Source organism: Gymnoscopelus braueri (genome assembly GCF_963280865.1).
Source record: "Gymnoscopelus braueri genome assembly, chromosome: 15".
NCBI lineage: Eukaryota > Metazoa > Chordata > Actinopteri > Myctophiformes > Myctophidae > Gymnoscopelus > Gymnoscopelus braueri.
In genome coordinates, this window is record NC_137620.1 from 16,734,889 (window position 1) to 16,760,187 (window position 25,299).

At 37.8% G+C, this 25,299-nt stretch overlaps 1 protein-coding gene across 1 annotated transcript in view; it reads left to right on the forward strand.

The window, feature by feature from the left end:
• Positions 1-3,779, forward strand: part of LOC308102268 (uncharacterized protein) — a 98,590-nt gene extending 94,811 nt beyond the window's left edge. Inside the window, exons 9-10 of the mRNA XM_080451902.1 lie at positions 2,304-2,354; positions 3,354-3,779. The gene's annotated coding sequence lies outside the window, so the exon portion shown is untranslated. The remainder of the gene's footprint in view (positions 1-2,303; positions 2,355-3,353) is intronic.
• Positions 3,780-25,299: the final 21,520 nt, after the last annotated feature.

The window sequence follows — 25,299 nt, forward strand, 5'->3', positions numbered from 1 at the left end:
GTTTTAATGCCATAGTAATGGCCCATCTTACTATTATTATTATTATCCTCCTGACTTTATTTTTTATCAAAAGGGGGTCAAAAGTATGCCCAATAAAAGCCTATTATTGGGCAATGGGGATCCTTGGAGACGCTGCTGTGGTGCTGTGCTGCTGTGCCAGAAGCGCTTCCCTTAAAACGCCGTAAAAATAAGGGCAGGAGGATAATAATAATAGTAATATAGTAGTAGGATGGCATTAAAACAATGCCGCCCCCTAAAAAAAACTAAACTTTTTTTTTAATATGTTAATTTCGACTAGTCGACTAGTCGACTACTACTTGGTCAAATGAGTCGACTAGTAAAAATCATTAGTTGTGAATGTGTGTGTGTGTGTGTGTGTGTGTGTGTGTGTGTGTGTGTGTGTGTGTGTGTGTGTGTGTGTGTGTGTGTGTGTGTGTGTGCGTGTGTGCGTAGCCTGAATGCTATATCCTAATCTAATCTGTTTATTTCAAAATGTGCTATTTTCATTGCCAACATACTGTGTCATAGTGCCTCGACCTTCAGTGACCAGCTCTACTCAACGTTCAGTGACAAGATCTACTCAACGTTCAGTGACAAGATCTACTCAACGTTCAGTGACAAGATCTACCCAACCTTCAGTGACAAGATCTACTCAACCTTCAGTGACAAGATCTACTCAACCTTCAGTGACAAGATCTACTCAACCTTCAGTGACAAGATCTACTCAACAGGGTTGAGTAGATCTTCCTACTGTACATGTCCGTACCTCAGGGTACGGACACGTAGGACACAGAAGCATTGCAAAAAGACGGCCACATAGGCAGAATCAAACTCCAGTGTGTTCATACCCTCAGGGTTGAATTCATGCTCAGAATTTAGCAGTGTGTAGTTGATATCTAATGTAATTCTGTCTGCAGATCAGCCCATCATTCAGCAGTTCATTGGTGCAAGCGTGTCAAAGGAAGGACACTGTCGAATGGCCTTGCAGTGCTCGTCTCCAAACAAAGGGGTCGTCTTCACCTGGCAGGCTCAACCGGTCGTAAACATCTCATTTTGGACATGGAGCAACAACAGCCTCTCGCACTTATTGGCCTCCTTCAGCCCGGACAACGAGGTCAATTTCACCTGCAGCACCAGCAGGAAGGGACTGAAAACCTCCAGTGTTGTGACCACTAGGTGTCTGGGTAAGACCACAAGCAGAAATATAAAGATGGGGAAGACCCCTGTTACTAAACAAATACTTGTAATAGAGCTTTTTAACACTAAAACGGCAGTGCATTTCCTGAATCAATCCTTTTACCTCTAGCGGCCTCTGGATCTGTGGAACATATTTCTCCACATGAGGGACTGATGGTGGGACTGATAGTGGGACTTGTTGTTGTGATTCTTCTGCTCCTGCCGTGTCGATACAGAACATCCAAAGGTGAGAACTACTACATTAGATTAGGATTACATATAGAAGTGGTTCTCAAAATGTTTCATGTCAAGGACCCCCAAATTGATATGTATTTGGCTGCGGACCCACACGGGACCAACAAAATCCGTTTAACCTCTATATACATTTGAAAATAGCTGATCTACAAGATCACAATGTATCGCATCAAGTTATGTTGTGAACATTATGTTGTGAGCTTGTAGATCTGCTATTTTCTAAAAACATTTTAAACATTTTAACAACACAAATCTTGTATGGGGTCCCTGGCAAAAAATGTTTTCAGATGGGGGTACCACGGTAAACTATTAATTTGGGGGTCCTTGAAGAACCGCTGATGTTGATTACAATCACTGTAACTCTCCTTAAATGATACTGTTGCTTTCCATGGCATAGCAATTTAAATATTTTTTTCGTTTTCTTTTTTTTTTACAGATCCATGTTGTGTCAAGTAAGTAGCCTACATTATTACTCTGTCTATTAATAAACATGTCGGCAATAGATTCCTACTTAATACATTTCTGTAGATTTCAAAAGATTTCTACTTTATTTCTCCTATATTATTTTCATTGCAGAGCGGGTCAGTCTCAGGGAACCAATCAGGGCTCAGCTGACCAGGGGACCAATCAAAGTGGAGCTCCTGATGATGTGTACTGCCCACTGCAGCACGGTCAGTTTTTGAACCAATCATGACACTTCTGACAAGAACAACTTGTTCTAATTTAAATGTAAATTAATTTACAGCTTCAAATAAAAAATAAACCTTCATTCATTAAACAATGAATAATACAGAATAATTAACTAAATTGAAACCATGTGTGAAATAACAACAATAAGCACCACATTAATGTGTACTTTTGTTTACCTTTAGGTGACACAAGTGTCTATGGAGTAATCGATCAAACTGATGACTACGAGAATGGTACAGTATACTTTCAAGGTTCAGATAAATTATTTCATTTGGTTTTATTGTAGAATATTAACATTGGGAAGACATATACGTACGTACGTACGTACGTACCAACCTTGTGAACGTGATATCTCAGAAACACCTTGAGGGAATTTTATGATATTTGGCACTAATGTCCACTTGGACTCAAAGATTTATTAGAAGTACAGTGTGTTCATTAATTAAGTCTCCATCCTCTACATATCGTCTCTGTCGGCTGGAAACCCAGTCCAAGTCCAAAACTGTTACTTTTCAGGATTAAAATTCACAAATAGCAAAAGTAGCAGATCTACAAGGTCACAAAATGCGACACTTCGTGCTTGTATCGATCTGCTACTTTTGCTTTTGTGTGACGCTGCTTTTGTGTGACGCTGTAGCTTGAGCAAGTAGGGCGTTAACTGACGAAAAAAGTTAAAGTATGGAGATAAGAGATTTCTGCCCGACAGCAACAATATACTATACAAGTCTGGACAGACATGGATGTCTGATAAGGACGAGGCATACAACCACGCTGCAGTATTTCTTGAATCTTCTTAATTTTTATTCTAGCATTTTAAATAGGAGGAAGAACTGTGACAAAGTCACTGTTTGTTGTTGTGCATGCTGCATACTATCTGTATCAATCATTGTAAATGGATGGGAGAAAAACAAAAGGGACACAACCTAAATCTCTACCAAAGTTGAATTGAGCTATAAGTTCTCATACCATAATGTTAGCATCAGACACTCATTAGTAGGACCAGAGTCCAGAATTTAATGGATGTCGAGGGAAATTCCAGTGAGCAAAGATATCTGTGATCTGAGATGGAATGAAAATGGAACTTTAATGAATGGCACCACTCACAACTGAATGAGATGTGAATATATTTCTTCACATTCCTTAAGGAAAAGCAGTAGATACAATATTATACAATGTTCACTGACAGAGTTCCTGTTTTAAATGTACACTCTAACTTTGTTTAAACTCCTTAGATACAGTGGTGTAGGACAACCCAACATGACACGTGGATAAAGTCAATGGATCTTCAGCATTAAAGCAGGGATACATAACAATACAAATGGATTCACACCAATAAATGCAGGGTAACATTTACGGAGCCATCTGCATGCAAGAGCCATGTTCTCTTCTCTCACGTACACGCACTCACACAAAGTCACAGTTTGGATTGATGTGAGAAGTAGTTTAAAACTATAATGTATTGTTGAAGTGTCAATCGATTTATCTAAATGAGGTTCAAATGCATATTCACAGATGTACTACTGTATACATGCGTGTGCAAACATGCACATGCACTCAACCATATACAGTATGTGCATACACACATACAATGCTGACACCTATATGTTACTCCTCATTCTAGCACATGAACTACTGTAGTATACAAAATATACTTTTTGACAATTGTGATTTTGAATTATAATACAATACATTATTATATAATCTTTGTAGGTGTTAAGATATTTACATGATATGTTTACTGTATATTTTATGGTTTGTGTTTTACAGACCTTAGTTTTATTACATTTGAATGAAAATAGTTTAAAATAATTATATATTTTTAAGTCTTTTGTTTTAGATATTCAAACCTTATAATGTCTGTACATATTTTGTCCTGCTGTTTGAAATACTTTCATTTATCTCAAATAGGCCTGTCCCCGACTAAGGATTTGTTTAGTCGACTCTAATTGGCGACTAATTGCCAATAGTCGACTGGCAGTCGACTAATAAAAATGTTTTGGGCCAAAATACATTTTATTTCAAAGGGCCAAGTCTACACAGTTTGTTTTGTCTCCAGTAGAGTTTCTAGTGTCTCTATCTCTCTCTGGAAGAGGTTGCACATGAACTCTGCAGCCGCACAGAGGCGCTCCAACACAAACAATACCAATACAAAGACGAGGAATAAGAAGAATAAAGTGGAAGTTACGTGTGGTTGCAGGTGTAGACTTGGCCAAAAAACAATTTAAAACATTTTTGGCCCTTAAACTAGACCCTTCGACTAGAGTCGACTAAGAGACACTTAGTCGACTCGGACCCTCCGCGACTAACCAGTCGACTAGTCGACTTAGTCGAGGTCAGGCCTAATCTCAAACAAATATAATGCCATGTTTAGCTTGTATATTGTACATGTATGTGTATGTGTTTCAGCAAAGAGACTTCCTCCGAGCATTTAGATCACACAGGTCCAGTTAAAATTGTGATGTGTCTTAGGATATCATTATCTTATCAACAAAAACAAACAGTGAACATTCTTTTCTGTTTGTACAGTATGACAGAGTGTACATTGCAGTTAAGTTTTAAATAAATTAATGATGAACAATATTTAGTTTTGTCATAATATGTTGGCCTTAAAGCGGCACTATGTAAAAAAAAACAATGTATTGAATAAAATTTAATCTTTTCCAATCTGTATGTTAGAGTTTTTTAATACAACATAACTTATGTAAATGATGTGGTTGTATTTAGTCTCCCTGCTCTTCTAATGAGACATTTTGATCGTGTCAAAGGTCATGTCTCAGGATCTGACACGAAATTTGACCTGATGGTCAAGATTCAATGTCTCCCTGCCCTGAGCAAGCAGGCAGGCTCTATTAGCTCAATGGTAAAAATGTCAGCACTTGCACAGGAAACCGGGTTCAAATCCAGCGTATTAGAGGGAAGTTATAAGTTACAGCTTATATTATTATTATTGTTATTTATACAGTGGGTAGAAAAGACACAATCTGATTGGTTAAGAGCGTGGTAATAACCACATAGCAAGTCTAATGTCTTTGTACAGTTCTACATCACTCCACCACTCATAAGAAAGACACTTTCCACTTGATTGCTCTGCTCTTGTTGTTAATAGAATAATACTATAGGTTTGTAGAGGGAAGCCAAAGAAGACAAACATGTTTCCTGTTTCACAAAGTGATGAGATGCACAGCACTGTGGTTGTAGTGAGACGTCTGTCTTCCTCAATGTTGTGATACTTCACCCGTTTGTGGTCTTTGGTTATTATAGCCTCTTCACTGCATTGACCCACTCTGATGTCAGATGTGTCTATATATGGTAGTAGTTTACAGAGGATGCATAAACAGACATGCAAAAGCATGCATGCACACACAATCAAAAAGACATGAACCTGTATAAAAACAGATACAAACATGTAACCATAAAGTAGTATGATGTCGTAAATAATCATTCCAGACATTGTGGTAGCAGTTTAAAATCCTAGATGACATCTGATGGTCGGTTGGATGGATAGATGGCTTGAAAAAGTAGACGAATCACAGTGACCCCCCCCCCCCCCACCCCGAGAGAGAGAGAGAGAGAGAGAGAGAGAGAGAGAGAGAGAGAGAGAGAGAGAGAGAGAGAGAGAGAGAGACTCTTAGTTCACAGTGATCAGAACGTACTGTAGAAGGATTTTCAGAGCCGTTCATCACAGGAGAAGATGGGTCTCACCTTTGTGCTCCTATGTGAGTATATCACTATTATTACTAGTAGGTCTATTGAAGTAGTTTCTAGTATTTGAACAATTTCAATGAAGGAATATGTGGCTCTACTGTAATTATATTTTGATAAAGTTAAGCTGCTGAGTTTGCATACATTCAAATGTCAAGGGAATCCATGTTGTTTTCTTTTTACGTAGAATCCAATGTTTTCACTTTGCTGTAGATTTATAATTTCAGCAATGTTTTGATTTTCTAATAGCAATAACAAACAAATTTAAAAATAAAAGTACAAGCACTGATGGTGCAACCTACAGTACAGAAATGGCCTTTAGTGCCCACTCATAAAGCCTACTGTAGAATACCATACAACCTTTTATTTGTTTATTTTTACACAATAGCTAAATCATTGATGACTATGATGTCTAGAAGCTGGAATTTTAATATAAATGAAATGCATTCTTTACATCAAGCTGAAACTATTGTTAGTATGCAGCCTAAGATATGAAGCTTGTATACATCATACCTTATGAAAGGGTTTCACTGTTTTCTTCAAACCTCTGTCCACACACAAATACAAGCAGAAAGAAATACTGATATTTATGTTTAACTTGATATTGTCTCTCATCAAATTATCTTTCAGTGAGTAGCTTCATCTCCTGTGGACACAGTCAAGGTAAAGATTGATATCTATTCTCTTTATTCACTCAGTCAAGATCATATTTACTACTACAACTATACTCACATTATCACATATACTTCATCCTCTCTATTATAACATATTACATATAGTCAGTTTACTAATATGCATCTACTCAACTTGCTTATTACTCTGGTTTAGTGACAGATGAGGCTGTTTGTAGCATTTGGTTTTATTCCACTTGTGTATTTGTGTTTTATGTGTTTGTGTAGAGAGACCAGAAGCTGTTCTGAGCCTGGAGCCCAACTGGTCCCACATATTTACTGGAGAGTCTGTTACACCTACATTCATATGTGACATGAGAGAAGGACAGAAGACTGACTGGTTGTACACATTTGACAAAGATGGTCGTCGATTTGGCGAATTACAAGAACCTAATACATTTGAAATGAGACAAACAGCAGGCTACAGTGGTGAATACCAGTGTACTGGTTATCTCAGAAAGGATCCGCAGGTTAAAAAACAAAGTAATAAAGTCACTTTGATTGTATCAGGTAAGTCATATCATCATATATTCTCATCACTGTCATTATGTTTTAAGATCATTCATAGCACTCAGACAGTATACTGTATATCAGTGGTTCTCAAAGTGGGGTTCGGGAACCCCCACGGGTCCTTGGGGAGGTTCCAGGGGGTCCCCAGCTAAAGTAGTTAACATAGCATTACTATGATTTTAACCACTGATAAATGGAAAAGGTTTAACCACTTTTTCAATTTATATGTTGGCTATTCAAAACTAGCAGATTTACAAGCTCACAGCGTGTCACTTCGTGCCACGCTGTGAGCTTGTACATCTACTATTTTTGATACATTTGAATTATTTTTTATTTTTTTAAACATAAATCTTCTCTTCTTGGGGTCCCTGGCACAAAACCTTTTCAGATGGGGGTCCGCAGCCAAATACATATCATTTTGGGGGTCCTTGACTTGAAAAGGTTTGAGAACCACTGCTGTATATTAACCTTTTAATTATGGTTCTCTCCATATAAAGAGATGATTATCCTGTAAGGATGTGACTGGGATATGGAACTTCAATACGTTTATAAGCATTTCCAATACATCATTTATTTCTTCCACACATCAATTATCAGGCTATATTGTAATTAAGGGTGGTGACTGGTGAGAGATGTTGCATTGACATTCACATAAAAACGTCCAAAGTGCATTTGAAAATAATTTGTGATGAACCATAAAAATGAGTATGACATCACATATGAATAATTGTATTTTCTATTAATTTGACCTATGTACCTTTCAGGATATTTCCTTAGTAGTTTCTATTTCAATATATTTTCTATATCCAATAATAACATTTAACACAGTAATCACAGTTATCTTCCGCCATTAAAACATTATAGCTTAATTGGTCTTTTTTTTATTTCTTTCTTTCTTTTTCATGACTGCTGTCTACAGTAGGTAGTTACAAGATCCCATAGTTGGAGGGATGGTCAAGCTGTGATTGGTCATTTGGTCGTTATGAGGCATACTTATTCATTAACAATTATTTTCATTATTAGTTATTATGAATCTGTAACTATTTCATCACTGTGAGTATTTGACATAAAACAAACTATTGTCCAAATTAGCATGGTAGATTACTCTGTGTAGCTTTCAGATAGTCAGTTTCTCCAGGAACTAACTGTCTGTTCCGTTCTAGTTTAAAGTTTTTCTTCCTATTCTGATCAACAGATCATAAACCAAAGGCTACACTGAAAGCTGACCAAATACCTGTAGGGGGCAGTGTTACACTGACCTGCTCTGTGGATGGTTCATCTGGCTGGAAGTGGCACTACAACCGTTACCAACAGCCGATCAGGCAAGATGGTGTTCAACAGTTTGATGGATCAATCAGTGTGTCAGAAGGAGGAGTCTACAGGTGCATAGGACGGAGAGGGGAACCAGTTTATGACACTGAATACAGTGATGCAGTCACAATAGACACAATTGGTGAGTACTTTTTTAGAATAAATGTTGCATGGCTATGTGTGTGTGTGTGTGTGTGTGTGTGTGTGTGTGTGTGTGTGTGTGTGTGTGTGTGTGTGTGTGTGTGTGTGTGTGTGTGTGTGTGTGTGTGCGCGTGAGCGTGAGCGTGTGTGCGTGTGTGTGTGTGTGTGTGTGTGTGTGTGTGTGTGTGTGTGTGGCCTAAATGCTATAGCCTAATCTAATCTATTTATTCAATGCTATTTTCATTGCCGTCATACTGTGTCATAGTGCCTCAACCTTCAGTGACAAGATCTACTCAACCTTCAGTGACAAGATCTACTCAACCTTCAGTGTCTGGCTCTACTCCACCTTTGGTCACTGGATCTGCTAAACCTTCAGTGCCTGGACCTGTGGAACAGATTTCTTCACTTGTAGTGGGGCTGATTGTGGGATTTCTGGTTGTGATTCTACTGATCATCCTTCTGCTCCTGCTGTGTCGATACAGAACATCCAAAGGTCAGAACCACTGAAATAGTGATATAACAAAACAAAACAAAAGTATGTTGTGACACTGAAGAGCAAATAACTGGTTTGTAGCCTAAAACACTAACATATTTTACTATTTTTTAAATTGCAGATTCATGTTGTGTCAGGTACGTGCAACTCTCTGTTTCTAGAACTCTACAGATAGTCTCTACATACTAACAGGTGATGGGGGGAGTTAATTCATAGTAGTGGTAGAGGCACTGCCAAACCGGTGTGTGTTAAGGATGGGGTGGCTGTGCCAACCCAACACTGGTGGCTGTAAAAAAAGGCACAAAACAAGTAATAAATAACTTCTATCCAATGAAGTTTACCTCATAAATGTTTGCTAACCAGCCTGAGCACTATTTCTATGCTAATCACATTCTAGACTAGGTTTGTGTGTTAAAACACTACATGTGTCGCATCACACTGCCTGCTGATGGCTCACTCGCTTTGTATCATCTGTGCTCATGATCTGGGAATTAGTCATAGGGCTAACTTATTGACTAACAAAATTTAAAACATTAACTAACCAACTATATCGGCCTTGTCTGTCTCGTCATAAAACATTACCATGAAGATTCTGTTTGCTATTAAATATGTTATCTTGAAATAGATCTGTCAAGTCCCAGGGAACGAATCAGGACTCTGTATCAGACCAGAGGACCAACCACAGAGGAAATCCAGAAGATGGACTCTCCCCACTTCAGCATGGTCAGATTTTAATCCAATCACAACCAATCAATCAAATAACAGCTGATCAATAACCCAAAATACATTTCTGAGAATGGGACTTCAATCAATCAATCAATGAATCAATCTATCAATCAAACAAACAATGTTATATCTTTCAGATGAGCCTGCAGCTGAGTCCGGTGATGTGACATATTCACAGATTGAAATAAAAAATATGGTCAAGAAAAAGAAAGGTGAGTAAACCAAAAACATGGTGGAGGTTATTAACTGTTTAGTGGCTGTTTTAACTCAATCAGCCCACATTGGTTGCGTATGAGTGTGTTGTTCTATGTTGTCACTCATGCACTAGCTATCACACACAGTCCATCACAAAACGTTATGCCTAGGACAAGCCGTTGTATTCCTAGTGTTGTATAGGTAACTACTTAACATTATCTAGCTAGCTAAACATAAATAAAAGTGTTACTAACAGTGTACAATCATTTGTACGGGTAACTAGCTTAAAGGCAAGTTCCTAAGGCCAGACCACACCAATGCAACTAGTGGCAGCTCATTGCAATTGACATTGGGTTAAATGATTGCAAGTAGTTGCGAGTAGTTGCATTGGTATGGACTGGCCTTTACAGAGAGTTTCCTTCACAGAGAAGCCTGCTGAATCTGATCCACTTGAGAGCTCTTTGTATTCTGAAGTGAAGACTGGATCAGCCACAGGTACACCTTGATTCAAATCACCAGGCTTGTGTCAAGCAGTCACCCAAGATTCTGACATCAAGATAACTAAGATAGTTCCATTGTGTCAGAAGGCTCCTAGTTCATACTGTACTTGAAATTAAGGATACGTTGCTTAGGAGGCTTAAAGCGTTTATACACACCAGGGGCATGGCGGATAAATGATAATATTTGCGTTCTGTGTGAATTACTCATAACGCAAACAACAATTTGATTTGTTTTTACATGTATCTGGAGGACTAAGATATAATATTGATGAATAATCTTAAAAATCTATATTTTTTTTCTTCAAGAAATTAGAAATAAACTTCAGAAAACTTTTTATATTGACTTTGAAAGAAGCTGAACTGTATTCAGAATTCAACATAAATATTCAGGTATAATAAACTAGAGATGATTTAACAGATCTTACTCAAATATGACTATGTTCTGACTTGTGTTGTGTTGGAGCAGGAGACCCAGATGTTACTTACGCCCAGGTTAACCAGCAATACAAAGGCAAAGCAAAGAAAAAGAAAGGTAGGTGAAATGCATATCTACCTACACCATGTCAATACACAATATTCTAGGATTTGTTCCTCAATAATGCATCTGTTCCAGTGAAACATAATACGAAAACACAGCTAGTTCTGAAAAGACAGACATGTAGGCCTACAGCCTTATGGTTAAAGGCTGAAGATGAGTAATCATACTGAGAATAAACATACTGTCAAAATGCACTGCTTATAATTTATGCTAATATTTTCTGTGAACTATTTTCCATTCCCTGAATCACCAGCTCCAGAGAAAACTGAAGACACCATTTACTCTGAGGTCAAACCAGGATCAGCCCTTGGCTTGGTAAGATTCTATAATAGGCCGTCCAGCCACTAGAGGGTGCTGTTAGTTAAGCAGTGAAGGAGTTTTTAGAATAAAGAGGGTTACCTTGTTGTTAAAACACTTGTGTGTGGTGGTTATTATGAAGCACTAGTAACATGACACTGTTGTAAACGTGAAATGAATCAATATTGAGCAACCCAGCAGAAAGAAACTGTTGGGAACAGCCACAGAAACACTTTAAGTCATACTGTATGTGCTTCACCTTTATGCTATGACTTCCACTTCAGTATTACCAGACTGTAATATCTTATTCACTGACACTCTTCTTGACATTGTTTGCTGTTGTTTTGTTCCAGGATGGTGAATGAAGATGTAATTAAAACGTGGTGAAGAGAAGACAACATGGAGAAGTCAAATCTATTCCCACCACAACACGCTGCACTGGGACGTGTTGTGAGGTTGTAGATCTTCTATTTTTACCGAATGGTCGCCCCCCAGAATAGGGATGTTAGGGTTCATGTGTTTTTTTTGGTGCTTAGAAAGAACTCAACCTGATGGAGTCAGAGCCAGTGGTGGAAAGTAATTAAGTACATTTACTCAAGTACCGTACATTTAAGTACAATTTTGAGGTACTTTTACTTTACTGGAGTATTTCCAAATTGCAATACTTTTACTTCTTCTCCACTACATATCAAAAGTTGATATTGTACTTTTTACTCCACTACAATTATTTGAAAACATACGTTACTTTGTAGATTTGGATTATTATGACAAAAAATACATTAACCACTTCAGCCCTATTTAGCTATTGGCTATTTGAAAATAGCCTATCTACAAGCTCACATGTAGTGAGCTTGTAGATCAGCTATTTTCAAAAGATTTGCATCCATTTGAAACCTGTGAAATGGGACAATCTGCATAAAAAAAGAGTACTTTTTACTTTTGGTACTTTAAGTATATGTTGATGCCATTAATGTTGTACAGCAGGATTGATACTTTTACTCAAGTAAAAAAAAAAAAAAATCACACCCTGTGTGAAGTGGGCGGTGTCTTGCTAGCTAATCACAATACTGAATGGAGTCAACCAATCATGTACAAAAAATAAATACATTTATTGAAACACTCTTTATGATGGAAGAAACCATAACTTGAAAAAAAAACAAATCTATGGTTAATTTTTCAAGTTATGGTTTCTTATATAGGGCTATGCACATGTGTCATGTGACACTGGCCAATCACAGTCCTGAATAGACTGTGATTGGCCAATCACGGTGCAGGGTTAGGCGGGGTACATTTTTGTACATTTTTGGCCAATGCACATTCCTGCATATTGTACAAATATCCAAACCTCACTTATAGGGGCGGTTTCACCGCCCAAAAATTGAGTACTTTTTCCACCGCTGGTCAGAGCACCCTTGAGGTGTCAAAGCTGTCCTGCTTGATGGAGACCCTAGAAATATAAATATCAATATGCAATGTATAGTGGCTGGCTTGGCAGTGTAGCTTGATACTGTAAATAGACCAAACTGTAATTAAGGAGAGCTCTTCTGTATTATGTGGGTATTCTATTTGTAGTACTCAGGGTAAAAGATTACAAGTAGTAGTAAGATTTATGGTTATTATTTCTTTATGTCAGTATAGTATGACTGTAGCGCTGCCACATAGAAGAGGATTTGGTTTTTAATGGCATTTAGAAGAATATGCCTATGAATTAAAATAGTCCTTAAAAGAACGCCATCCTATATTTTGTGATGTTTATGTTTTCATTTTGTTACTGTTTGGGGGGGTTTAAATGTTTACGTTTATGTTAATAATATAATAATTATAATTGATTCATTATTTGTCTATTCCTCTAAAGCTATCAGTGGAAAATAGCAAAGGCCACATTAACTGTCAATACTCGCCGTTTAAAGGGAAGAGATTCTTCTGAATATCGTTTTATATTTTATTTATATCCAGCGTGGATATATGTTTGTTTTCTCCGTGGAGATCTGAACGTTTCATTGGATTATTCCGCTTCTGGAGAGGATTAAGTTTTCTGTTGGATTTCGTTTGGATTATTAATTTGGGGAGCGTTTGGGAGACGCTACACGGAACGATATGTGTGTGAGACGCGGACTTTACCTCTGCCCCTTCATGATCTGCTATATTTGGAATGCATGTATTATTTTCCTGTCATTGATTTAAAGAATATAAAAGGGTTAAACTTGACCACAACTTTCGTGCTTTATTTCTGGCTGTGTTTATTTGCAGTTTATTTATTGAAGTGCACTGCATGCAGCCTAATCAATTGTATGTAGAGATCATTCACAACCCGTGATTTAAAAAATAGTAATAGTCAAATATAATATCTGACTTTATTTGTTTGTTGTTGGGGATTTGTTGCTTATAATGTTTTTGGTTTCTTGACATATATTTACATAATAGTGTGTGACAATCACTATTATTTTTGGACATTGAATAGTTTGTTGCTGGATACTAGGCTATATGGTATTTGTTAGTAGCTTTCTTTTTACGACAGTATAATAGGATATATTTTATGACCGTAATATATTATTACTGTTTTCCATCAGTACATGACTTTATTGGATTCATTTAGATAAAATTAATTTTAAAGTACAATTTAGTGGGACATCCAACACTGGTAGTAACGTCTCAAACCCATTCTTAAAGACACATACAGGTATTTGGCCGATTCTGCCATTGTGTTGGAGGTGCAAACAACACAGGTCATTAATTCAATTCAATTCAATTCAATTTTATTAAAGTGTCAAATCACAACAAGTTGTCTCAAGACACTTTACATGTAGAGAAGAGACCGACAGTCCCACCCTGAGCAAGCAATTTTGCGACAGTGGCAACGAAAAACTCCCCCTTAACTGGAAGAAACGTCAGGCAGGTCCCTAGGCCTTGACCGTGTCGGGGGGAAAGAAGAGAGAGAGAGGGAGAGACAGAGGAGAGACAGAAAGAGATACGTAACAACAACAATAGTAGCAAATATAATAGTGTAAGATAGTATATGATAATATAGTACAACAATAATGTGTATGCAGTATATAATGGTATAATATAAGAATGTTAAGATAATATACAGTATAGTGTAGTGGTATAGTGTAATGTAGTAGAAATCCACGGTCATGCTCCATGGAGAGGCCCGGTCCGCAGTCACAGCCTTGAGCCGCAGCTGGGGGTCCGTAGTGACAGTCCATGGAACGATGTGGGAGATAAAAGAAACTCCGGGGAGCGGGTCCCCGGGTGTAGAATTAGTGGCAGGCCTTACTAGAGCGTGAATCCAAATAATCATTTTTCAAGCTCCAGAACCACAGAAACGAGCCAAATCCAAGCAAGAAGCACATTTGTTTGCACCTCCAAACTCTCATGACATCGATTCCCTAAACAGAACATACAAGAGGTGTTATGTGTCTTAAATATCTGTATCTAAATGTTTCCCATTATGCTCATCACCATTGTCATTTTCCTCAACTAATTTAAGTTATGTGCTATTTTCTCATATGTAATAATATACCTTATCATTGCACGCGTTTGTGCACACACTCTTTTGGGGATTCGCTGACACATACTATATGCTGTATGACTTTCTCACGTAACATTTCCATACATTCTTTAGACTTTTCAGACCACGAAGCGGTCTAAAAATCTCCATGTCACAAACAAATGTAACATGCCCATATATGGAGACTATAAGTTGACTATTTTCATCTCAGACCCAACGTCCCTCCAGGCTATGGGATAGTGGAAATAAGTAATCGACTACCATACGATACAAATTCGTGCATGCAGAGAAACTCATGCCTGCATAAACAAACACACAAACATGCAAACTAAAATAGTATCCAATGTTCCACTGAGATGGAGGCTGTTTGTGTGACTGTGGTTTGACACAAATGCTGTTTCCTTTGTGGTCAGTGAGGACTCTGATGTCAGCCTAGTCTTCAGTGTTTCATGTTGGTTATTATATTGTCTGTTTTCCCCCATAATGTTGTTTAATGTGTTTAAAAAATAACTTGAATATTACAGAATGAGTAAACAGATACATTTTCTCTCGTGTTGAACATGAATGATTGTTTTATAGCCCTGTAGTGTTATTATTCACTAAAGTATGAACATTTCACTACCAAATCATAGTAGGAACATCATATCCTGCAGTGCATCCGTGAACAAAATAGCTGGATTTTCATGTGACTTGTCAAGAAGACAATAGGTTTGATGCATTAGAATCCTTGTGGAAAATTAAGTGATGGAATACTTTACTCAGGATATCACACTGTGCTGTCAAATGAATTCATAAAGTTCAAATGATGTCAGTCTGTGAACAAAATAACTGATGAATGATCAGTAGGCTGCCCCAAAGAGACGATCAACCTACCAAAAGACAGGAAGGAAGATCATATCTGAATATGCTGAAATATGATGAGCTCATGGCATGCACACACACACACACACACACACACACACACACACACACACACACACACACACACACACACACACACACACACACACACACACACACACACACACTACACACTACACACTACACTACACTACACGCTACACACACACACACACACACACACACACACACACACACACACACACACACACACACACACACACACACACACACACACACACACACACACACACACAGCAGTACTTATAAGTTCACAGTGATCAGGACGTAGAAGGTTCTTCAGAGCCGTTCATCACAGGAGGGAATGGGTCTCACCTTGTTGCCCTTTGTGCTCCTCTGTAAGTATATCACTATTATTAAGTATGTGTGTGTGTGTGTGTGTGTGTGTGTGTGTGTGTGTGTGTGTGTGTGTGTGTGTGTGTGTGTGTGTGTGTGTGTGTGTGTGTGTGTGTGTGTGTGTGTGTGTTTGTGTGTGCGTGCCAACCAAAGTACAAACACTGATGATGCAACTATACAGTAGAGAGGCTATATCTTGTGCCCCCTCATATAGTAGCCTATAGGCTACTCATATAGTATACAACAAAACTTTTATTTATTTTACACATTTACAGATGATGATCATAGCTATGTGCAAGCCACAAAACATTTGTTCGAATATAGCAAATGGTTTTTACATGCATTTTTTTTAAGGGCTGAAACTAATGTTCAGATATTAAGATTGTTATTGTCATCATACTTTGTGAAACGTTTTCAACGTTCACAAATAAAAACTGAAAGCAAGAGGTAGGTCAACTAATTTGCTTTCTGATTAAAGGGGCTGTAAGTAATATTTTTACGGCGTGGCTCTGCCAGTGGCTATAGCCGTCTATGACAGGGTCTGTCTGTCTGTCTGTGGCTTTGTGTGAGAATCGCGGGAGTTAACGTTCCAGTTTTAGTGCGATCCTAATATCGTTGCTGTCGGGCAGAAACCTCTTATCTCCATATTTTAACTTTTTGTGTTTTTTCGTAAATTAATGCCCTACTTGATCATACTGCAGCGTCACACAAAAGCATCAAAAGTAGCAGATCTATAAGCTCAAAGTGTGGAGCGAAGCAAATCGTTTTGAGCTTGTAGATCTGCTACTTTTGCTTTTTTTTTTTTTTTATCCTGAAAATTAACTGTTTTGGACATATGAGGTTTCCACTCGACAGAGACGATAATATACAGCATGACTTTGACTGACAACTGAAAAAGACATTATTCTTATTAGGGATAAATTAGCCTCCTGTGTGAACTGTGCATAGAATAGGGTATGTCTACAGCATTTTAATATCAGTCATAGTGGTGCTACTTGGAGAGACAGATATTGTTTTTAGGTGGTACTCGGTGTAAAAAGGTTGAGAACCACTGCTCTATGGCATTGATTACTATCAGAATATAGAGCGTTTTTAGCATTTCAACAAACTTTTAAATGAGGCCGATGCACACCTCAAAAGTTAGACAGGTGCGTAGAACAACCAGGAAGGTCCAAATGTTAAATTAAATATATTTAATACAGAGCATCCTTTTTCTTTGATTTGATATCGTAGATCTCCCTTTCTTAGCATTTTAATAGGAATCTTTTTATTTAATTTTATACGAAAACACACCCTTGTAACACAAAATTGCTCCGCAATCTTGTCTATTTTGGTCAAGCATCATTAAGGCCAATACATACTCCTAGGGCCAAAAACTCCCGGTTCGGCAACGCTTTCCGGACTATAGTTCAGAGAGTCAGGACATCTAGAGGTGCACGGTTTCCGTGGAAAAGTTGTGGGACCGCCCTCCGAAGCTCAGAATGACGTCAATTTGTAGTTCTATCACCTCCCTTTCTGAAGAACAGTTAGGAGGGTCGGAAGGAGTATGGACCGCACTTTAGCCGTTGATATTAACCCATTTAGAACTGAGGGCAGCTAATTCTACAAAAGCCTACTAAATCTTAACAGTTTTCTGAAAAACTTATGTTGTTATATAGCTATAAAATCTAAAATAAAACATGATGCTTTCCCGGATTGTATAAAACAGCAGAATTAACACATTATTTTTGCTTAAAGCCAAAGTGCAGTAACTACGTTTTTGGACACACTGAATCATTTATTCATCTCAAAGGTGAAATTAGCCTTCATGAGCTTGTAGATCTGCTATTTTTGCCATCACGGCCCACCAAAATATTTTTTGGGGTTAAACTAAAACTACTGCACATTTAGTTGACTAAAATCTCATTCTATTTAGTCAACAGTTCAATTCCTTGTTTAGTTACTGTCTGTTGGTGTTGTGTTAATGAGGAATAATTAAATGCAGATATTTATGCTTAACTTGATATTTTCTCATCAAATATGTTTCAGTGCTGAGTTGCTTCCTCTCCTATGGACACAGTCAAGGTGAAGACTGATTTTATTTCTAAACTCTTCATTCAGTCTAGATCATATTTCCACCTGTCTCATACTTTGTCCTCTCAATTATTACATTATGTCAGTTTACTGTTATGTGAATCTACTCAACTTGCTTGTTGTGCTGTGATTTGGTGACACACAAGTCAGTTTGTATTCATTTGTTTTTATTCTACTTGAGTGTTTGTGTTTTATGTGTTTGTGTAGAGAGACCACCAGCTGTTCTGAGCCTGGAGCCCAACTCATCCCAGATATTTGCTAGAGAGTCTGTGACATTCATATGTGACATGAGAGAAGGAGAGAAGACTGACTGGGGTTACACACTTTACAAAGATGGTCGTTCATTTTTCCCATACTCTGATCAGAATATATTCAAACTTGATCCAGTGCCAGCCTACAGCGGTGAATACCAGTGTGCTGGTTCTCTCATAAACAATCGCCAGCTTACAAAACAAAGTAATAAAGTCACCTTGATTGTATCAGGTAAGTCATATTTTTCATCATCCATAGCACTCTCATATGAACCTTTTCATTATGATTTTATACCCATAAAGAGCCAAATATCCTGGGAAACGGGACTTGATAATAAGTGGTGGGCATTTCCAATACATCATTCATTTCTTCCATATTCCAAATTACCAGGATATATTAAAGGTGGTTAGAGATATTGCATTGACATTTACATATATAAACTACCTAAATGTATTTGAAAATAATTCATGAACATTCTTGAACATGAAAAAATTAACATTGTCACATAATGAATTTTCTGTTTATGTGATCAGTAGTTTCTGCATCAATTTTGTTCTATAGGCCTATATTGAATATTTAACATTAATAACAGTTAACTTCCCATTTAAAAACACCAGTTTTGATCTTGATCTATGACTGCTGTGTAGATATAGATAGAAACAAGATCTGGATGGACGGTCAAGCTGTGATAGACCATTTGGTTGTTATCACTTATCCGGCAGTTTTCAGTACTAGTTATTTTGAATCCTATTTTCATCAAGTGAGTATTTTAGTACATAGCCACGTAATTGTCAAAATGTGCATGGTAGACTACGCAGTGAATAGTTTTCAGCTACTGCACTCCACATATTTTCTCCAGGAAGTGGATGTTGTAGTTAAGTTTGTCTTCCTAATCTGATCAACAGATAATACACCAAAGGTCACACTGAAAGCTGACCAAACAGATCTACCTGTAGGGGGCAGTGTTACACTGACCTGCTCTGTGGATGGTTCATCTGGCTGGAAATGCATGGCGATACTACCGGTACCAACATGACAAACTCTCACCAATCGAGCAAGATGGTGTTCACCAGTTTGATGGATCAATCAGTGTGTCAGAAATAGGAGTTTACAAGTGCGCCGGACGGAGAGGGAAACCAGTTTACTACACTGAACTCAGTGATGCAGTCACAATTGACACAATTGGTGAGTACTTAAAAAAAGTGTGTGTGTGTGTGTGTGTGTGTGTGTGTGTGTGTGTGTGTGTGTGTGTGTGTGTGTGTGTGTGTGTGTGTGTGTGTGTGTGTGTGTGTGTGTGTGTGTGTGTGTGTGTGTGTGTGTGTGTGTGTGTGTGTGTGTGTGCATTTCTGTGTGTAGCCTAAATGCTATCCAATCTAATCTGTTTATTGGATGTACTCCACCTTCGGTCACTGGATCTGCTAAACCTTCAGTGCCTGGACCTGTGGAACAGATTTCTCCACTTACAGTGGGGCTGATTGTGGGATTTCTGGTTGTGATTCTACTGACCATCCTTCTGCTCCTGCTGTGTCGATACAGAACATCCAAAGGTGAGAACTCCTACATTAGACGGATTACATCTATTACAATCACTGAGCAACTCTACCTAGACATTTTGGTTGGCTATAGTTACCTTACCATGATGTGTGTGAGTTCCAAATATTGTCACGATTCTTCACGATTCTTTTTGAATATTTTGATCAACACAAATCATGTACGGGGTTCCTGACTTCAGATGGGGATCCACGGCCAAATACATATTCATTTAGGGGTCCTTGAATTGAAGGGGTTTGCGAACCACTGATCTAGATCACAATCACTGTGCAACTCCCCTTAAATGATACTGTTGATTTCCATGGCATAGCAATTTAAATGTTAAAAGGTTTATGGTACAATTCTTTCTTTACAATTTCCTTCTTTCTTTCTTTCTTTCTTTCTTTCTTTCTTTCTTTCTTTCTTTCTTTCTTTCTTTCTTTCTTTCTTTTTTTCTTTCTTTCCTTCTTTCTTTCTTTCTTTCTTTCCTTTCTTTTTACAGACCCATGTTGTGTCAGGTAAGTACAGTATTACTCTATCTATTAATAAGCATGACAGCAATACATTTCTACTTAATACATTTCTATAGATTATCAAAAGATCTCTATATATCCTTTAATTACAGACCAGTTCAGTCCCAGGGAACCAACCAGGGCTCATCTGGAAACCAGGGGACCAATCAAAGTGGGGCTCCTGATGATGTGTACTGCCCACTGCAGCACGGTCAGTTTTTTGAACCAATCATGTTGGTCACGGACACTTCTGACAAGAACAACTCGTTCTAATTTAAATATGAATTAATTCAACAGTTAACTTAAAACATTTAAAAAAACTTTTTGGAAGTATATTAATATCTGTCAATTCCTTTTTTCTAAATAGCAGAATAATTTACTAAATTGAAAGCATGTGTGAAATAACAACAATAAAGCACCACATTAATGTGTACTTTTTTTTCTCCTTTAGGTGACACAAGCGTCTATGGAGATCACTCTGATGAACAATGGTACAGTATATACTATCAAGGTTCAGATAAATTATTTCATTTGGTTTTATTGTAGAATATTAACATATGGAGATAAGAGATTTCTGACCGACAGCAACGATATACTATACGAGTTGAGGCATACAATCACAGCGCAGTATTTCTGTAATTAAGAAAGAAAAATCAGCTTAATTTTGATTCTAGCCTTTTAAATAGGAGGAAGAACTGCGACAATGTCACTGTTTGTTGTTGTTAATGCTACATAATATCTTTATCAATCATTGTAAATGGATGGGAGAAAAAGAAAGGGACACGACCTAAATCTCTATCAAAGTTGAATTGAGCTATAAGTGTCCTCATACCATATTGTTAGCATCAGACACTCATTAGTAGGACCAGAGTCCAGAATTAAATGGATGTCGAGGAAATTCCAGTGAGCAAAAATATCTGTGATCTGTTGAGATGGAATGAAAATGTAACTTTAACACCACTCACAACTGAATGAGATGTGAATGCATTTCTTCATATTCCACAGTTAAGGAAAAGCAGTAGATACAATATTATACAGCACAATGTTCACTGACAGAGTTCCTGTTTTAAATGTACACTGTAACTTTGTTTTAACTCCTTAGATACAGTGGTGTACAACATGACACGTGGATAAAGTCAATGGATCTTCAGCATTAATGCAGGGATACATATAAATACACAAGGATTTTCACCAATAAATGCAGGGTAACATTTACGGAGCCATCTACATGCAAGAGCCATGTTCTCACGAACGCACGCACGCACGCACGCACGCACGCACGCACGCACGCACACACGCACGCACGCACGCACGCACGCACGCACGCACGCACGCACGCACACACGCACACACACACACACACACACACACACACACACACACACACACACACACACACACACACACACAGAGTGAGTGACAGTTTGGATTGATGTGAGAAGTAGTTTAAAACTATAATGTATTAGGAGGCACGGTGGCGCAGTCGGTAGCGCTGTCGCCTCACAGCTAGAAGGTCCTGGGTTCGATTCCCGCCGGGGACGCTGTGGGCGCTGGGGGCGTGTCTTCTCCTCCGCGTCATCAGCGCCCATACCCTAGGTGGGGTTGGCGAAAGGGCCTACTCTGTGTGGAGTTTGCATGTTCTCCCCGTGTCTCCTAGGGTAGTTAATACCCTCACAAAAACATGTAGTAATCCTGGTCACTATACCGCCTCCCCCATGACAGCCGGGGCGCCTGATGGAGGGGAAGGGAACTGCTTGGAATAACGTGTTCCTTCCACGCGCTACGTCCAACCAGGGAAACTCCCCCCTGTCAGGTGACAAGAAGGTCAGTTGGCTCTCATGCCTGAAGGAAGCATGAGCTCGGCCCTGGCCTCCCTACTGTGGGGGACTGGTGTAATACTGGTGTAGGGCTGGTGTAGCGCCCAGGATCACTTAGGAAATTGGCACCGGGTGAAACAAAATGGGTTACAAAAATCGCGGGATAAAAAAATTAAATAAAAAAAAACTATAATGTATTGTTGAAGTGTCAATCGATTTATCTTAGATGAGGTTCAAATGCATATTCATAGATCTACTGCCGTATACATGCGTGTGCAAACATGTACATGCACTTAACCACATGCAGTATATGCATACACACATAAAATGCAGACTCCTATTTTACTCCTCATTCTAGCACATGAACTTGTGCAGTGTACAAAATAAACTTTTTGACTATTGTGATTTTAAATTATATTACATATTATATTAATTCAATCTTTGTAGGTGTTAAGATATTTATATAATATGTTATGGTTTGTGTTTTTGAGACTTTTGTTTTATTACATTTTAATGAAAATAGTTGAAAATAATTATATTTTTGTTTACGTATTTAGTTTTAGATATTCAACCCTTACAATGTCTGTACAGATTTTGCCCTGCTGTTTGAAAATACTTTCATTCATCTCAAACAAATATAATGCCATGTTTAGCTCTTTTTTGTACATAATGTTAAGTTTTTATGCTTACATGTTTTTCAAAGAATGTGAAGTAAGTAAATTAATAAATCTTAAATTTGTATTTGTTTCACAAAATGAATGATTAACAAATATTTTGTCTTATGTTGGCTTTAAAGCGGCACTATGTAAAAAACAATTGAAATAATAAAATGTAATTTTGTCCAATCTGTATGGTAGATCTGATTGGTTTAGAGCCGTGGTAATAACCACATAGCACTATGAAGTCTAATGTCTTTGTACAGTTCTACATCACTCCACCACTCAGAAGAAAGACACTTTCCACTTGATTGCTCTGCTCTTGTTGTTAATAGAATAATAATATAGGTTTGTAGAGGGAAGCAAAAGAAGACAAACATGTTTCCTGTTTCAAAAAGTGATGAAATGCACAGCACTGTGGTTGTAGTGAGACGTCTGTCTTCCTCAATGTTGTGATACTTCACCTGTTTGTGGTCTTTGGTTATTATAGTCTCTTCACTGCACGGCTGTATCTGTTTTTATGCAGGTTCACAGACGTGAACCTGCATAAAAACAGATACAAACATGCAAACTTAAAATAGTATAATTATGGAAATAATCATTCCATTCCATTGTGGTAGCAGTTTAAAATCCTAGATGACATCTGATGGTTGGTTGGATGGATGGATGTCTTGGAAAAGTATAGACCAATCACAGTGAACTACATACTTTAGCTCAGCTGGTGCTGATATACGAATCGCAATCCCCTCTCTGAGCTGGGTGTGACGACACACATTGCGTTGAATTGATGCACACAGGATAACTCAAACCATCCCCACACATCATGAGGTTGTTTTATCTTGTTCATTTGTGAATGGCCATGCAGTTGGCCCATATGTCTTCATCATGAAAGATACAATTTGTATGCAAGATATGTATTTCTACTTATATAGTGTGCATGAATTAGCTTTATCTCAGATTCTCTTCCAAAAAGAGGAAGAACATGAAAGTACCCCCTACACACACACACACACACACACACACACACACACACACACACACACACACACACACACACACACACACACACACACATACACACACACACACACACACACACACACACACACACACACACACACACACACACACACACACACACACACACACACACACACACACACACACACACACACACACACACACACAGTAGCTCTTAGTTCACAGTGATCAGGACGTACTGTAGAAGTATTTTCAGAGCCGTTCAACACAGGAGAAGATGGGTCTCACCTTTCCCTGTGTGCTCCTATGTGAGTATATCACTATTATTACTAGTAGGTCTATTGAACTAGTTTCTAGTATTGAACAATTTCAATGAAGGAATACGTGGCTCAACTGTAATTATATTTTGTTAAAGGGATAGTTGATGACCAGCGGACCGGTAGCGGTTCCGGTAGGAAACACAAAGGAGACTCTTTGTGTCATCAAATTATTGGATTAGGAATGCGACAAAAACTAAATAATATCCATGAATTCAAGTCTCCATAGGGTGACTAATCGATAGAAAAAAGGAAGTTTGTGGGTGAACTATCCCTTTAAGCTGCTGAGTTTGAATACACTCAAATGTCAAGGGAATCAATGTAGTAGTTGTTTTTTTACGTAGGATCTTGACCAATGTTTTAACCTTGCTGTAGATTTATAATTTCAGCAATATTTTGATTTGCTATTAGCGATAACAAAAAATCAACATTAAAAGACCAAAGTACAAACACTGATGATGCTACAGTACAGAGATGGCCTTTAGTGCCCACTCATATACTGTAGTATACCATAAAACATTTTATTTGTTTATTTTACACAACTACACAGCTAAATCAATGATCTATGATGTGTACAAGCTGGAATTTTAATATTAATGAATATTAATAAATATTAATAAAATCGTTTTCAAATGCATTATTTTACATCAAGCCAAAACTATATTGTTAATGTGCAGCCTAAGATATGAAGCTTGTATGGCATCATACCTTATGAAAGGTTTTCACTTTTTTTTTGTTTATTTTAAAACATCTGTCCACACACAAATAAAAACTCCCCTTAAATGATACTGTTGATTTCCATGGCATAGCAATTTAAATGTTAAAAGGTTTATGGTACAATTCTTTCTTTACAATTTCCTTCTTTCTTTCTTTCTTTCTTTCTTTCTTTCTTTCTTTCTTTCTTTCTTTCTTTCCTTCTTTCTTTCTTTCTTTCTTTCCTTTCTTTTTACAGACCCATGTTGTGTCAGGTAAGTACAGTATTACTCTATCTATTAATAAGCATGACAGCAATACATTTCTACTTAATACATTTCTATAGATTATCAAAAGATCTCTATATATCCTTTAATTACAGACCAGTTCAGTCCCAGGGAACCAACCAGGGCTCATCTGGAAACCAGGGGACCAATCAAAGTGGGGCTCCTGATGATGTGTACTGCCCACTGCAGCACGGTCAGTTTTTTGAAC